The sequence below is a fragment of the Empidonax traillii genome, unplaced genomic scaffold (genome assembly GCF_003031625.1).
Source record: "Empidonax traillii isolate 1590-97213 ecotype Southwest subspecies unplaced genomic scaffold, ASM303162v1 scaffold469:size586335, whole genome shotgun sequence".
Taxonomy (NCBI): domain Eukaryota; kingdom Metazoa; phylum Chordata; class Aves; order Passeriformes; family Tyrannidae; genus Empidonax; species Empidonax traillii.
In genome coordinates, this window is record NW_020955662.1 from 121,652 (window position 1) to 136,482 (window position 14,831).

Consider the following 14,831-nt stretch of genomic DNA (forward strand, 5'->3'; position numbering starts at 1 on the left):
GCCAGATCAAACAAACTATGCAGTGAAAGCAGAGAGATATGATCCCGAAGCTGTGGAGAAGGCTGTCTCCATCAATGAGGACTAATTTTATAAAGCTGCTTTGCATGCTACTCAAATAAAAGAACCAATTGTGCATTATCATATTACTAAGCTCTCAACAGCGCTAGTACTTCATATCTTACGTCTTATAATGTTTTTTCCCAGCAGCTGTAGACCCCAAACACTACTTTTTAGAGCACACTTGTGAGAATACCTGACTGAGAATCACTAACCAAAGGACAGACACAATCTCATTGCCAGCTTCTCTGAAACACACAGGTGTCTCTGGCTTTTTGATATTGACTCTGCTCAGAAGAGGTGAAAGAAACCAGATGTTAAATTAGAGATTAAAATAACTAGGGGATGTGTCAGAATAACCACTGGCACCGTCTTTCATTTTTCTACCAGTTACACCTGGAAGAACGACAGACTTACAGTATACAGGAGACAATTCAAACCACCCACGCCTGACACTTTTGAAAATCTTTTCTGTATTTTCAAAAAACATGAGATCATAAAGAGAACTGCGAAGATGGGCTGTCACTTAGAGACAGCTACAACACACTAGAGGAAAGAAAAACTTTTACATGCAGAATTCAGCTTGTAAACAAGGAAGGAAAAGAATAAGGAGTAAAACCAAAAGACAGCTCTGAGCAAAGATTGCTATGCTGAGAATCAGACTCCCCAAATTATGTCAAGGTTGACAGTCAAATACCTGAGGCATTGCAAGAAATCCAGATGATCTTCTTAGAACTAAATACTATTGGCATTTCAGCCCATTAGCTGTATCTCCTGGTCAGCAATAAACTTCTCTAGGTGACTGAAGTTTGATGCTGAGAATGCTTGGAAGTATCTAGCTCTGTAGAGATACCTAAGACATAATTAGGCTGTAGAATGGGGCACATATTGCAAAGCCACACATTCACACCCCTTTTGACCCTTGTTCCTTAGCTGCTCACTTCAGACAGGCACAGACACCAGCAGTCACAAGGAAGGAACCACTGGCTAGAACAAACATCAGGAGACTTTCAGGCTTTGACATCTGAAATGTGCTACTACAGCTCCTATCAGCACACTCCAGCAGTCACAGGTTCATGTTACAGAGACACTATACTAGCAGCCAGGGTTACCTGGCAGCTGGCTTTGCTTGAGCTCTATTTTCTCTACATAATGCCTGCTCTGCTCTTCCAGAGGATGATATTTTCCTTCCTTGCTCAAATATGTTCCTTGGCAGAAAAAAAAAAAAAGGTACAGAAAAAAATACCCTACAAACATTCATGACTGTAGCTTAAATTGCATTTGTAAATTGCAGGGGAAAGACTGGAATGGGAATCATTTCTTTTTATTATGACATAGTATATATATTACATTTAATTTAGCACAAAATTTCACTCAGTGGTCTTAAAAAAGAAAAGAAAGAAATTTTAACATCTTTGATGAATGTCCTGAGGGAATCTAGAGACACCTAATAATAAAACCTAATGTAATCAAACTCAGGCTTTGTATGGCTGCTGAATTCAGCAGAGAGAGTGTGGTTTCACTGCAGTACAGACACATTAACTTCTAGAGCAACTGGAAGCTTGCAGACTGGATACCTTTTTTGCTAAGAAAACCTGCCAGCAAGGCCAACTCTTTGACAAAAAAAAAAAAAAAAAAAAAAAAAAAAAAAAAAAAAAAAAAAAAAAAAAAAAAAAAAAAAAAAAAAAAAAAAGGAAAAGAAAAAGGATACTTAAAATCTAGAGGCTTCTAACATCTTCACAAAAAAAGAAAGATCTTGTAAATATCAGAGAGGACTAAACCTACCCAACAAACCCATCACTACCATGGAATATATTGTCCTTCCCCCTCCTTTGTTGAATTCTTTTAATTTATTACTCAGTTTTGGGACTGAAAGTACTTTATCATTAAATCTAACTGTCTGTATATTTGTGTTCTGTTACAATTAACTTGAAATATGTGATTAAGGTCTTTAACCAGATAATATCTGGGAGGAGAGAAAATCCAATTAGAATAGTAGTTTACACAAGGAAACAAAGCTGATGAATTCTGATTTATGGCAAAAGCTCTTTGGTTTATTAATAAATGAAATCACTCCCTCTCTTCCCTGTGAAATGAAAGGGTAGATCTACATTGTATATTACAGCTGATGACACTGTTTTGATGTGAAAATGCTTTTTGGTATATGAAAGAATAAATATGTTAAATACAGCCTGTATGTGACTGCTTTTAGTGGTTAGAAAGAAGCACAAAGTTAATGCAAGATTTCACAATGATCAAGGTTATGTTCCTTTTTATGTTGATACCTACACTTTGGCAGTAATTGAAACATAAACTGTGATGATGTTTTCTCTCATAACATAGAAGTTAAAGCCAAAAGTATTTCTTTAACAGTGCACAAATCACTATTTGTGCTGTTTTCTTCATAAAAGTCCATGAAAAAAATAATCCCCCAATACTTTTAATTTTTCTCTTACGCTGAATTTCTGCATCATTGATAAGAGACAAAAATTTGGTCAAGCATTGAACTTCTCCAGACCTCTGTGCAGTACTCACCTGGTGTGCCTGATTTTCCCTGTCTTACTTCCCACTTAGAGAACTGCTGGGCATTAAGCTGTTTCAGTCTCAAGAGGGATGAAAAGCTCCATGCCTAGACAGACTGCAATCTGAAATGAGGCTTTCCAGTGCCTAATTTCCCTAAAATCTTGACTTATGTGGTGTTCTCATTGTCTCCCTGTGCACACCAACAAGGCCAGACCATTCACAAAAAGAAGGTAAAGGCTTTTTTTTTTTTTTTATTTTCTGAAAGCATATGTCATATTTATTATACGATACCTCAGCAGGTATCCCAAACTTGTGCCTTGTACACCACTGATCTGAACAACTTACTTTCTGGTTGATACAAACCTCAGAGAGATTCAAACTTTGGGTATTTTATGTACTCAGAGATTCTGCAGAATGTATTTAATTTCCTCAGGCTGCCTCTTGCAAGGAAAATGTTTAACATCCTATCCATAAATCCTACTTCTTCTACTTTCTTAAAACTTAGGGAAATTCATTTTTAGTCTAAATGGAACAATGGAAAAGCTTATTTTCCTTACGTAAGCAGACTTAGCCAAAAGCAAAAACCTGCTAAATATTGATTCCTTCAAAACTGAATTTCAAATTAAAGTTAAATTGCAGATGCAAAGGGTTTTGTGGCTAGGCTTTTAAGAATGTTCCAGATATTAAATCTGATAAAGAGTTCTGTTTAAAACAGTATCTCGGGGACTGCAGTAATTGGGCTGTGTCATGTATCCTAAAAACGCAAAGTGTTGAGGAGAAAAAAATGTTACAATGCTCCTACAGAGTGGGCAGTCAACAGGTAGACAGATGAAGAGACGACAGAGATTTGTCACAAAAAAAGCGACTGAATTTAGCTCTCTCCAACATGACTTTGTAGCTTCAGCTGTAAAACTACTCTGAATCTCTACAGTGAAATGCCAACCTTTTCGATTCTGCTGGCAACCTCACGAAACTGTCATAGCTCAAGGAGCAAAGCATGCTGCTCTGCCAGATGAGTCAGTTTGACAATTACACAATGTTCAAACAACATATTTCCCTTCATTAAATGCCTGTTGTATGGGTGATTTAATAGCCTGCTAGTGATATTAATAATACATAGTTATTAAAATGTTTTCCTTAATGCATCTGCCCTACTTTACTGCTGCAGGAACCGGACTTTGATGTTCAGTCCTTCCTTCCAATGGGACAGCAGTAAGTAAGTACCCAAGACGCCCTTGGGTGACAGTGACAGTTACCCACTTATCACACTGTGTTTACTGGCTGGGCTGGGTATCTCATCCAGACTTCTCCCTGCAGTGCAATTGCTGATGAGGGCTCTGGGATTTGTTTTGGCATGTATGTCTGGAGGAAACAAATAGGGAGAAATGGAGTCATGGGGACAACTCAGTGAAAACATTTAATAGACAGAAATCTGCCTCAGCCAGAAAAATAGCTTTTCCAGCTTAAAAGCTTTTAAGTGCACTAAGAACTCATCCTCCTAATGCACTAGTCCATCCTATTAGTGCTTTATATAGCAGTACCCTACATTTGCCATATAAAATTAATCTGACCTTTTATTAACGTGCAACTGGGATTACATACTGATGTTACGTATCCAAAGCATACAGACTATTTATATACCAAAAGAGTGAAATGTTTTAAATGTCTAAACTGCATTAGTCTCTCTGGTACAATTTATGAGTGCCACTAATTCACAAGAAAAGGAAGAAACAGTTTGATCTATGCTGTTTAGGAACTAAGAAGATCCAGATGTACAACACAATTTAATAGTTTTGTTTTCCACACCCACAGCTACTACTATAATTGGACTTTTTTATTTTTTAGTATTTTTTTTTGAAAGTAACTCATGCTCAGTATTCATTGGAATATTCAAACTCATGCTCAGTAAGCACTGGAACACCTGAGCAAGTCAAATACATATTATGAGGCTGATCTTCCTCTGGCTGACCCAAGTTTTCCCCTTTGTAGAACATAATATGAGGAAATAATGCAATATCCAGCCTGCAGGAGAGAAAATGCTTTAAGTGTTACTTGCAAGGCCTAGAAAGACCTCAATAATTCTATGACAGCCACCTGAAGAAACTACTGGTACTCAATCATGGGACAAAAGTACCAAAAAAAATGTCAACAACGCTGAAAATACACACATGCAGGTTCTAATGTCTCTCGGGATGATGCCCACCCTCAACAACATCAAAGATTACAGGGCTCTGAACTGATTCATTCATAGACCATAGTAGTGCTGGTGAGTGGTAAGGGAACAGTGTATGTTATATCAAGGCTGAAATACAGACCCAGATCTGGACAATTAAGAAAGTGGTATCTGCCTGTTTCGAAAGGCAGTCACTGCAATAAATGAATGGGCTCATACTCTGTAAGAGCCAACCTCAGCATGAGCTCAGCGCTTCAACTCAACCACAAATGAAGCCTCTCAAGGGCTCACAAAACTCTGTGCACAACCTGCACTGCTCCTGCAGAGGCTTTTCGCTTCACGCTTACAGACAGATGTAATTGTTCCCACTCTCCAGTGCTTCCCCCTTTATGGAGAGATTTCCAGCAGTCTTTCTGCTGCATTTTGTAACTGCTGGATGAAAACTTCACTCGATTTGTGGCAGAAGCATTGCACACTCGTTTTAAAGGAGAAGCACCACAGCTCAGGTCACCTTCTGAATATACCTTGCCCTACTCCTGCACTGGTCCAGGCTGCTGGCCAGTCTGACTTCTTGTGGGATGAAGTTCTGCCAGAAGAAATGGCAGTGGGAAGGACTAAGACTCTTCAACCAGAAGAGGAAATGTTAAGCACTGCTTTTACATCATTTTACAAATCAAACCCAAAACATCAGAGTCCTGAAAGGACAGAAAGTGTTTGGCAATGCAGGGGTTTCCTTATGAATGGTAAAATCTGACAGTAGCAGCTGTAGTGCCAGGATATAGTTAAACTGACCAAAGCCTGTTGAGCCCACCTCAACCTGAAGACAGGGAATCTAGATAAAAGCACCTTTACCTTGCAAGTTATTATGTTTAAGAAATGTCTCTAGGATGTGAGGAAAACCTGTAACATACAGCAATTGCCTAAGGAACTGAGAGACTCCAGGCCCTGGCAATGGCAGGGAAGCACAGAGGGAAAGAAGCAGTCCTAATGAAAAGAAACCTTTTATTCCACATACTACAAGGCAGCATTTATATCAGCACTATCACATTTTTTCAGCCTTTCCACAGGCATTTCCAGTATGAGAAGGTGTTATAACCAAGTTAAAACTCCCCAGGCTGGACACTGGCATGCTGTCTTTACTTAGATTTGTATTTTGTTTCAACATTCACCATCACATGCCTGCCCTACTGCAGACATGGCAAGAAGAGTGTACCTTCTCTGCTTAATCCCAGCTGTTTCTGTTCTTCCCTCTTAGCCCTATGGGGAGGGTGGAGGAAAGATTAGCTGCAGTGTGAAGATTAAGTCAGTCTGAAGGCAACAGGGCTGTGGTCAACATGCACACTGAGTACATGGGGGAAGTTGTGGTGGCTGCAGAACACTTTGGCTAAGAGCTTCCCCTCTGGCCTATTTTCATTTTCTGTCTATTCTACTGAACAAGCTCCTTTTTGATCAACACCTTTTCAAGAAATTCAAGAGTGATTTTTTTCAGATACCAGCTGATTGCATGAATTTTATTAAGAGAAATTCACAATGGCCTTGCCAGTTCCAGAATTGGGAAATGAAGTGCAGGGAACAAAAATGAATCACTGTGGCAGAGATGAGGTTCACTTCCTTGCTCAGCACTCTTGTCAGCCTCATACTTCAGGCATGCACAGTGGTTACAAAGTTGCTGCATAGTATTGTCTTCAGTAGTCTATAAGCTTTGTTCAGGTAAGTGTGGAAATAAGACACACGTGAATATGACCTGTTGAATCAGAGCACAGCAGAACAGCAGAGTCTATTATTCTTGGGCAGGCTTTCCTTACAAGTTATCCTCTGGGTATATGTCATCCACTTGGACTTCTGCAAGGACTTTGATACGTTCCTCCACAACATTCTTGCCACTAAATCCAAGAGACACAGGTTTAAGGGATGGTCTGATAGATGAATAAGGGATTCACTGGATGGCCCTGTCCAAAGAGCTATGCTTTAATGTCCAAGGGGAAACCAGTGAGTGGTGTCTGTCAAGGGTTTGTACTTGGGACCAATGAATGCATTCCCAGCAAGCTTGCAGATGACATTAAGCTGTGTGATGTGTTTGGCACACTGGAGGGAAGAGATGCCACTCAGAGGGACCTTGATAGGCTTGAAAGGTGGGCCTGAGCAAACATTAAGTTCAACAAGGCTATGTGCAAGGTCCTGCATGTGGGTCAAGGCAACTTCCAGTATCAATAGAGGCCGGGGGATGAATGGATTGACAGCAGCCCTGGGGATTAGAACTGGGGATACCAATGGATGAAAAACTGAACATGAGCTGGCAATGTGTGCTGGCAACCCAGAAAACCACCTGTATCCTGGGTTGCATCGAAAAAAGCGTGGCCAGCAGGTTGAGGGAGGTGATTCTGTCCCTCTACTCCACTCTTGTGAGACTCCACCTGGAGTATTGCATCTAGCTCTGGTACAAGTAAGATATGTAACTGGTAAGACTGGATCCAAAGGATAAGAGGGCTGGAACACTTCTGTGAAAAAAGAATTGTAACCACTACAGTTCTGTGTGGAGAACAGTCTAGTGTCCAGTCACGCACCTATAGGAAAATCACAAGTAGCTCTTTCATGAGCACATACACATAATGTAAAGTATCTGACCATCATAGAGTTGTAGCAGACCTTGAAAATATGAACCCAAGTATAACCAATGAATGGAAATTTTCATGTTTTATTGAAATAGCACTTTTGAGACATACGACCAGCCACTTCCCATATAAGTAACATTTTAATGCAAATTTGTACTGACCTCTATGGCCTTATCAGTACTAAACTGTGCAAAAGACTTGGAGGGTAGCAGCAGGTGGAGAAAAGAGAAGTGGGGTAAGGGTTCGTATTGTTGATGCTGAAATAAATACAGGAGTTCCTCATATTGTTGCTCTGCCTTTTCTAGCAGAAAAGCAGACCCTTTCTCCACCTCAGTACTTTCAAAGGAAAGGGAGACCATACCATTATAGCTGGGGTTACATGTGGCTTAATACTGTGAACCCTTCTGCTCTGGAAAAGAAAGTCTTTCCATTCTTTTCTAACCACTGATATTGCCACCTGGGATTGTGGTATCAGAGGGAAGTATAATATGATGTACTTCCAGCTCAAAATCCCAGACCTAAAATCAGAAGTTCACAGTGTTATATTAGAAAATCTCATTTCCAAGAACATATTCCAAAAATTTCCTGTTCTCAGGCCAATCTATGGCTAAGGAATAAACAGTTCTAGAAATAAGCTTTTGCTCAGTAAAACTGAGTTAGGCTGGATCAGAAAAGTCAAGACAAAAAAGAAAATTGGAAAATATCTTCTTAACTTGCTTTAAATGTAAATGTTTACTTTTCTATAACAGGAAAGCTATATAGCATTTTATATTCTCTATGGACCTGAAACGCTCTCTTGTTTTCTAATGCTCTTCCAGAGAAACAGCAGAATGAAGAAAAACTGAGCTATTGATACAGAGAATGAAATGTGCTGCCTCTCTAGAGGTCAGATGCAGCACAAGCACTGTATAACACATTTCCTTACGTGGATTTACCACTCTTCTACCAGTGCTGGAAGTATTACTCTAGGGATGAGAGATCCTTCACAACCATGACACTCAAACTTAGATTCATCAATTTCACCCCTTTAACCTGTATTTAAACACAAAACCAAACAACCAATGGCAATGGTAAAAGTCAAGTACTCTTGAGTACTCTTCAGAACTGGACTCTCTCTCTATCCTCCCCCTCTTCCCTCAAAGCTTAGATCATTCTATCCAAAATTCTCACAGTTATTCAAATTCTTTGTCCCTCTAATGATGCTCTCTCGAAACTTAAGCTTGTGGCCTGGACACCTGCACAATGGAAACTAGAAAGAGATGCTAACCTTGCTCAAGGCTGACCAAAGAGGAAGTGAACCATCATTCTTGAGTTTCTATTTCCCCATCTCTTCCAGTGTGAGACTGCTGACTAAATGGCGTGGCAAACTGTGGAGTGAAAAACTGTTCTCAGCCTTCCTTTAGGACTTTTAGTTCACAAAAAGTTTGCCACAGCACTGGTCCTACTCTGCATCAGGTTATTCTGCACACATCTGTTATACATTTGTTTCTCTGTTAAACAGGCAGTATTGCTTAGTCTTTAACTAGACCTGGAAATGGTTTTCCACACAAGTCATCTCTGAACATAATACTACCCAATAAAAGATACAAAAATATAGGTGTAGAGATTTTCATAGCAATTCACCCCTCATCAAAGAAACAAATGTTCAAGGCATGACCTCAAACAAAAGTCCTTCACAGGGTGTGATCTGCTTGCATTTTGCACTGACAAACACATCTTTTTACAAGACTTATCTTCAGCTAAAGTGTAAAATGAAAAAAAAAAAACAACTTTTAATTTTATATCCTGGCAGTGCATAGGAAAAACAATTGTTTATTTCTGCTTGTTGGGTTGGTTTTTTAAAAAACTTTCTTTTTCCTTAGGGAAATCTAATTTTGGTAACGTGTGGGATGGAGCACTAATCTGCTATTTTAACATGTACATATCTGGAATTTTCAAGCCACTTTTCATCACCTTATGAACCTTCTCAAAATACTGCAAAAAAGAAAGGCACAAGGAATAACCCCAAAAAGAAAGACAGTGGCTGTTCTTGTGGCTTGATTCTACCCTGTTAGAGTACTTACAGTCAAAACAACATTGAGTCAAACAACAATGATAGTTCACATCTACTTGATTGTAATAGTGTACTATTCCCAGTAAATTGCAGATAGGTGGTAGCCTGAGGGCACTCTTAGGACAAGAAGCAACAGGGAGAGTATAGCTATATCTGCTCTTGTCTTGCTTTAAAAGATCCAATCAGACTCTGAGATAACAAGCTCATATCAACAGGTAAGTCGAAAACTAGTCTGCCTGGAAGTTGAGCTGGTATTACTTTTGCTGTTCTCTCATACTGGGCTAATTTAGTCAATGCTGACTGATGCACAAGAAATCTTAGATCAGTTTAGACTAAACCAAAATTTCAAAATTACTTTATTTTCTTCTTTTTTTTTTTAATTTTTCTTTGAGTGAGTAAAAACTGAATGCAAAAGCAACATCTGCACTGAGATACCAAGGCTGCCCTGCGAGTTGTTTACATACAATTAGCATGAGTTGCCCTTGCCAAAGTACCTCAGACACAGAGCAGCCTGGAGCCACCAACAGTCAGACTTACAAGGCAGCCCTTCTAGAAAGCAATCTTTGCTTCTCTTCTGGGCCAGCTTCTGCCTAGGACTCATAGGGAAAGAAAGAAATGGTATAAATGGCTTAATGCTTAGAACAGGGAGCTGTGGGACTGTTTTCTCTAAGTTCAGCTGTACCCAGTGTATTTCCAGCACAGCGCAGGAACAGGTAGGGCTGGAATAAAAGCTTCATCTGTCAATTTAGCCCAACTTCCCGGCTGGGACAGATGAGCAAATGTGCCTGCAGTAAGCATAGCCTCTGCATTTATACATATTCCAGAAGGGTTCACAAACTGACTTGAGAGGAAATGAGACTCATGAGTTATTTTGGTGCTAGTCTGCATGCAAATGAGCCTCCCAAACAGGCAGACAACAAATTCAGATGTGCTTTTTGGACAAAGTAAATAAGCAGTCACGAAGTCATTTGCAAGGCTTATCTAAACCTGCTTAATCATGCCACTATAGGCTTGTTTTGAGCTAAGTTCTACTCTTAGGAAAAAAATGAGAGGAAAAAAATGGATCCTCTACCTCTACCAGCTCTGAGAGAGTTACATGCACCTTCTCACAGGGGATGGCAGCTGCTACATTTAGCTTAGCTTTCAGCTGAACTGAAGCTTTCCACATAAACATCCAGGACACCGGCACTGGTTAATAAACCATAAGCTGCTCCAGAAATCCACAGTGAGTTTTTTGTGGATTTTGTTAAAAGGCATAGTGAGTAAAAACAGTGGAGCAAGGAAATGTCAATGTTTTTCATGAGTCTAGATTCATACTATCAAAATATCCTAAATCAAGTTCATGAAATCTGAAAGGGAGTTTTGAGCTCTTGCAGCCCAAAAAGTATCTGCTTATCCACTCTCTGAAGAGCGGCTGACATGACGTCTCAGATGGCTGGAAAACATTCCATAAGCAATGTGGAGGGTGTGGTGGCACAGCAGCTTGTCGACTAGCACAGAAAACACATTGATTCCTCCTGCCTACTGTGTCTCCTATTAGACCTAGCACACCAGAAATGGTTGCTGTGACTCGGCAGCAGTGAGGGTGGGTTTGAAATTAGAAGGAAACTAGTAGAATACCAAGGAAAAGTTGTTTTGTTTTTCTTTTTCCAAGAGATGTTTACTGGTCCCTGCTAGCACTGTTGGATCACTCATGGTGAGATTTAGCACAGTGCTTTCTCTTAGCTGCACTTGCCAATGTGTCATGCTGCACACATGGACCTGATTTGTATTTCAGGGTGAAGACAGTGCACTACCATTCTGCTTTTAAAGACACAGCATGCAGAAATATGTTTCTGACTATTATAAACATTTCTAACACATCCTGTTGCTGTAGTAGCAGGATAACAAGAACACGGTATTTAAAACCGTGGGGGAAAAAAATGTCAAGGCCTTTGAAAACTCTCCTGTTTACCTTTTATTTTTTTTTTAAACTACTCACTGATTTTTTTTTTCTTGATTGACTATTCTGAGTGTACGACAATAAGGTATAGATTCAAACTGGTGTGTTCAGGCATGGAAGCCACAGAGGAATACATCAATGACTCTTCTCCCTGATTGTGTATTGATACAGTGTAGAATCATGTACAGAAAATACAGATTTATGCCAGATATATCCGATTCGTTAACAAACATGCAGAGCTAACAAGCAGTGTGTTCCCAGTCTACTATAAATTACTCAGACAATTCAAAGCAGTCCTAAAATAAACAATATTTCTGGACACTTGCACTATAAAGGAAAACAGTTTCTTGGAATTCACAAGCCCACAAATGCTGATCTTGGATCTTCTGAGCATATGTTTAGAGTAAAATAATGCCTGCAAAGCATTGGAGACAAGGATACAGAAAAGCTTCTATAATTGCTTATTGCTTGTTCAAGAGTCAGGCTAAAAAGATGTCAGAATCGTACTTTTGTGAACAAAGATTTGGAAGGGAGAAACTGTAAAATCTTTTACTCTCTAAGACCGTGGACCTTATAAGCTGTTAATTATGAAAAGAGACACACAAAGATTCTTCAGAGGATGCTGGCAGAACAGTGGCCCTTCTAGAGGGCCGCTGTACCCAACCTAACAGCACTGGGCTTGCTGGCCCTAGGAGAGGGCATTTGGAGAAAATGCTGTGGTTTCAAAAAAACCGTGCAGAGCACATCCCAATTCAGTGCCCCCGAAACTGGCTACCAGGCTCTCTATGAGAGCTCGGTGCAGACCTGCAGGACTGTTAATTGCCTGGCTGCGCACAGGGCAGGAACAGAATCAGAAAAAGCATACAAGTAGCTTAAAACAACTGTTCCTACTCCCACCCCCACTCCATTCCCATGCCCAGCAGAGTTACTGGTATAGAAATAGCTATCCTTTATTGACCTGCTTCACTGGCATGTGTTCAGAAGTTATCAGTTAGCTCATATACAAAGCACAGACAGGCCAAGCTTTGAAAAAGTTTCTTTTATATACGTGAGATACTGCTACAGAGACATTATTCAAATACAGCTATTGAGAGCTGATGTTTTAAGAAGAATCTTCAAAAAAAATCTATTTCTTGTCCTGTGATAAGCCACATGACAAGGCACGTCATTCTGTGAGGGAGGTAGGGAAAGTGTTTAGCAGTGTGGGAAAGAGAGGGTCAGGACTACATAATCTATTTGTTTGTTTTCCTGCTTGAACAACAGGGCTGCAGAATGACACAGAACAAAACAGCGATAAACATAACAGAGAGTAGTTCTGCTGAGCAAAATATTAATAAAAAAATGTAAAAGAATTCTTGGACAACACATGAACAGTTAGGGATGCAAGTCTTGTAAAAGTTTTGGGAGTGAGCTTCTCTGAGGTTTGGCAAAAGGACGGTTAGCACTAGGTGCAAGAAAATTTTGGTCATCCAAAGTATTTTATGAGATCTAACAATAAGTTCTCTCCAGTTGTCACAGCTTAAGACATATCCAGACAGGAACTGCAGTTCAATCCAACAGATAGGCATCACCTTGTTATTCCATGCTACTTGGCCATGGTCCTACTATTCTTCCAACATTTCCCAAGCAGCTCCCTCAATCCCACTGCTCTCTCAGCAGGGCAATATCTTCAAGAATGAGTATGAGCCTATTCCTACTAGTATGGAGTGTGAAAGCTAATGTTGCTGCATGAATTAACAGTGTGCTTAGACAGGTTTTGGCCAGGACTTTAATGAGGATGGCAAGTATTCTGCTGGATAACTTATGGGGTGCTGTTACAGAGAGGCTCTGTGATGCTGCAGCTGCTGAAGACTTACTACTTGCAAGTGTGCACTTTACTACAACTTAGTTGATGCAGGAACCCAGGCTTGGATATTTCCTGCTTTCCCGGCTATTTTAAGAGAGTGGAGGTAGTCACATGTGGTTTTTTTACAAGCTCTCTTTCAATACTTGACTCCTTGAGGACCAGCCCTGTTTTCATTGGAATGAATGAGCTTTCTGTCACCGCCCCCAGTTTAACCCCTGGCAATTTATTATGGACCTCACTGCTACTGTAGCGTGGCATCTTGTGATCTAAAAATTTACTTAAAAAATTATTTATCCCCATTTTTTGGAGCACACTTCTGAGATAGAAAAGTTTCCTAATCATCTTGTAATAGAGAGAACTAAGATATGGAAGGAGGATGAGGTAGAAATCCAAAGGGTGCCAAGGTGTCTACAAAGCTGACTTATCTCTACGATAACAGATTTCCTCAGTAAAGCAGGGCATGCTGAGCAAGCCATGCCACGTATACCCTGATGTACTTAGCACATAAAGCTAGCTGTGCTTCCCTAGGCAAGAACTGTCTCCTCAGCCTTCTCCCCCAGCAGGGCCCAATTCAATCTTTGAGAACCTTTAACCTGTTTGAGGAGGAAATGGCACTGCCACTCACTTCCACACAACAGTCTAAAGGTTACAGGTCTTGTCAAACTGTACAAAACCCAGAGCTGAAGTCTTTAGCTGCCTAGTTTGGATCAGCAGTTTAAACCTCATCAAGTAGGCCAAAGATGAGATTGCAGAGATATTCCCTCCTGGTTTTTCCTACTGTATCAATGTATGTGTGTAATCACTGGCAGAAGACAAAGAAGTGCCTCCACAACTGATGGCTCAAGCACACATCTAGGCACCACAGCTCACAGGAGCAGGGGAGTCTGTAGGTTGGCAGGTGTCCTCTCAGCCTGCCAACTTCCAGGAATAGAGCTGAGTCACTACATCGCTGCCAGGAGTTTGGGGATCCCAAGACTGTATAAGGGACTCCTTTGGGCAGCAAGGGTCTCGAAAGCTAGTCTTCTGATGATTTGTACTTGGACACATCCATTCCTTTCACCATGTTTATCAACACCTACTGCTACGTGTCCAGTAGTCTTCGATTACAGAAACCAACCGTCTTCTGTGGATGAGTGGAGGAATTGGTGCCTTCCTGGGTCATTCTTAGAGATATAACTGGGACATGCCCCTACCTTATAATCGTACCCACAAATGCAAAACATGCCTGTGTTCAGTAACCTAAATAAAATCTACAGATTTTGTCCTACATAATGTACCTGAAGTCACAAAGGAACTCTATGTTGGCACAAAACCGTGATACATCATCTGGAGCACCTCCCTGAAGTTCTATCCACTGGGAGAAATTTCCTCTCAGCAGGAACAGGATGGGATGTTTGAGAAACAATTCAATTAACTTCTTTGAAACAATCAGAGTTTTTGAAACATTTGGTATGCAGCTGATTAAGCTTCTTGCCATGGCGGTAGCTGCCATGTCACATCTAAATTCTACTTGGAAATCACTGAAGATTAAACAAGTCTTTATCTCATGTTTTTACAAGCTATTCAGAGAAAGGATCTACCTACCATAAAGAATTATTTGGAAGGCACACTGACTTTTACTCTGT

The 14,831-nt window shown here is 40.3% G+C and overlaps 1 protein-coding gene across 1 annotated transcript in view; it reads right to left on the reverse strand.

Annotated features, from left to right (window-relative positions):
• Positions 1-14,831, reverse strand: part of ATP10A (ATPase phospholipid transporting 10A (putative)) — a 114,590-nt gene that overhangs the window by 54,678 nt on the left and 45,081 nt on the right. The gene's annotated exons all lie outside the window — the stretch shown is intronic.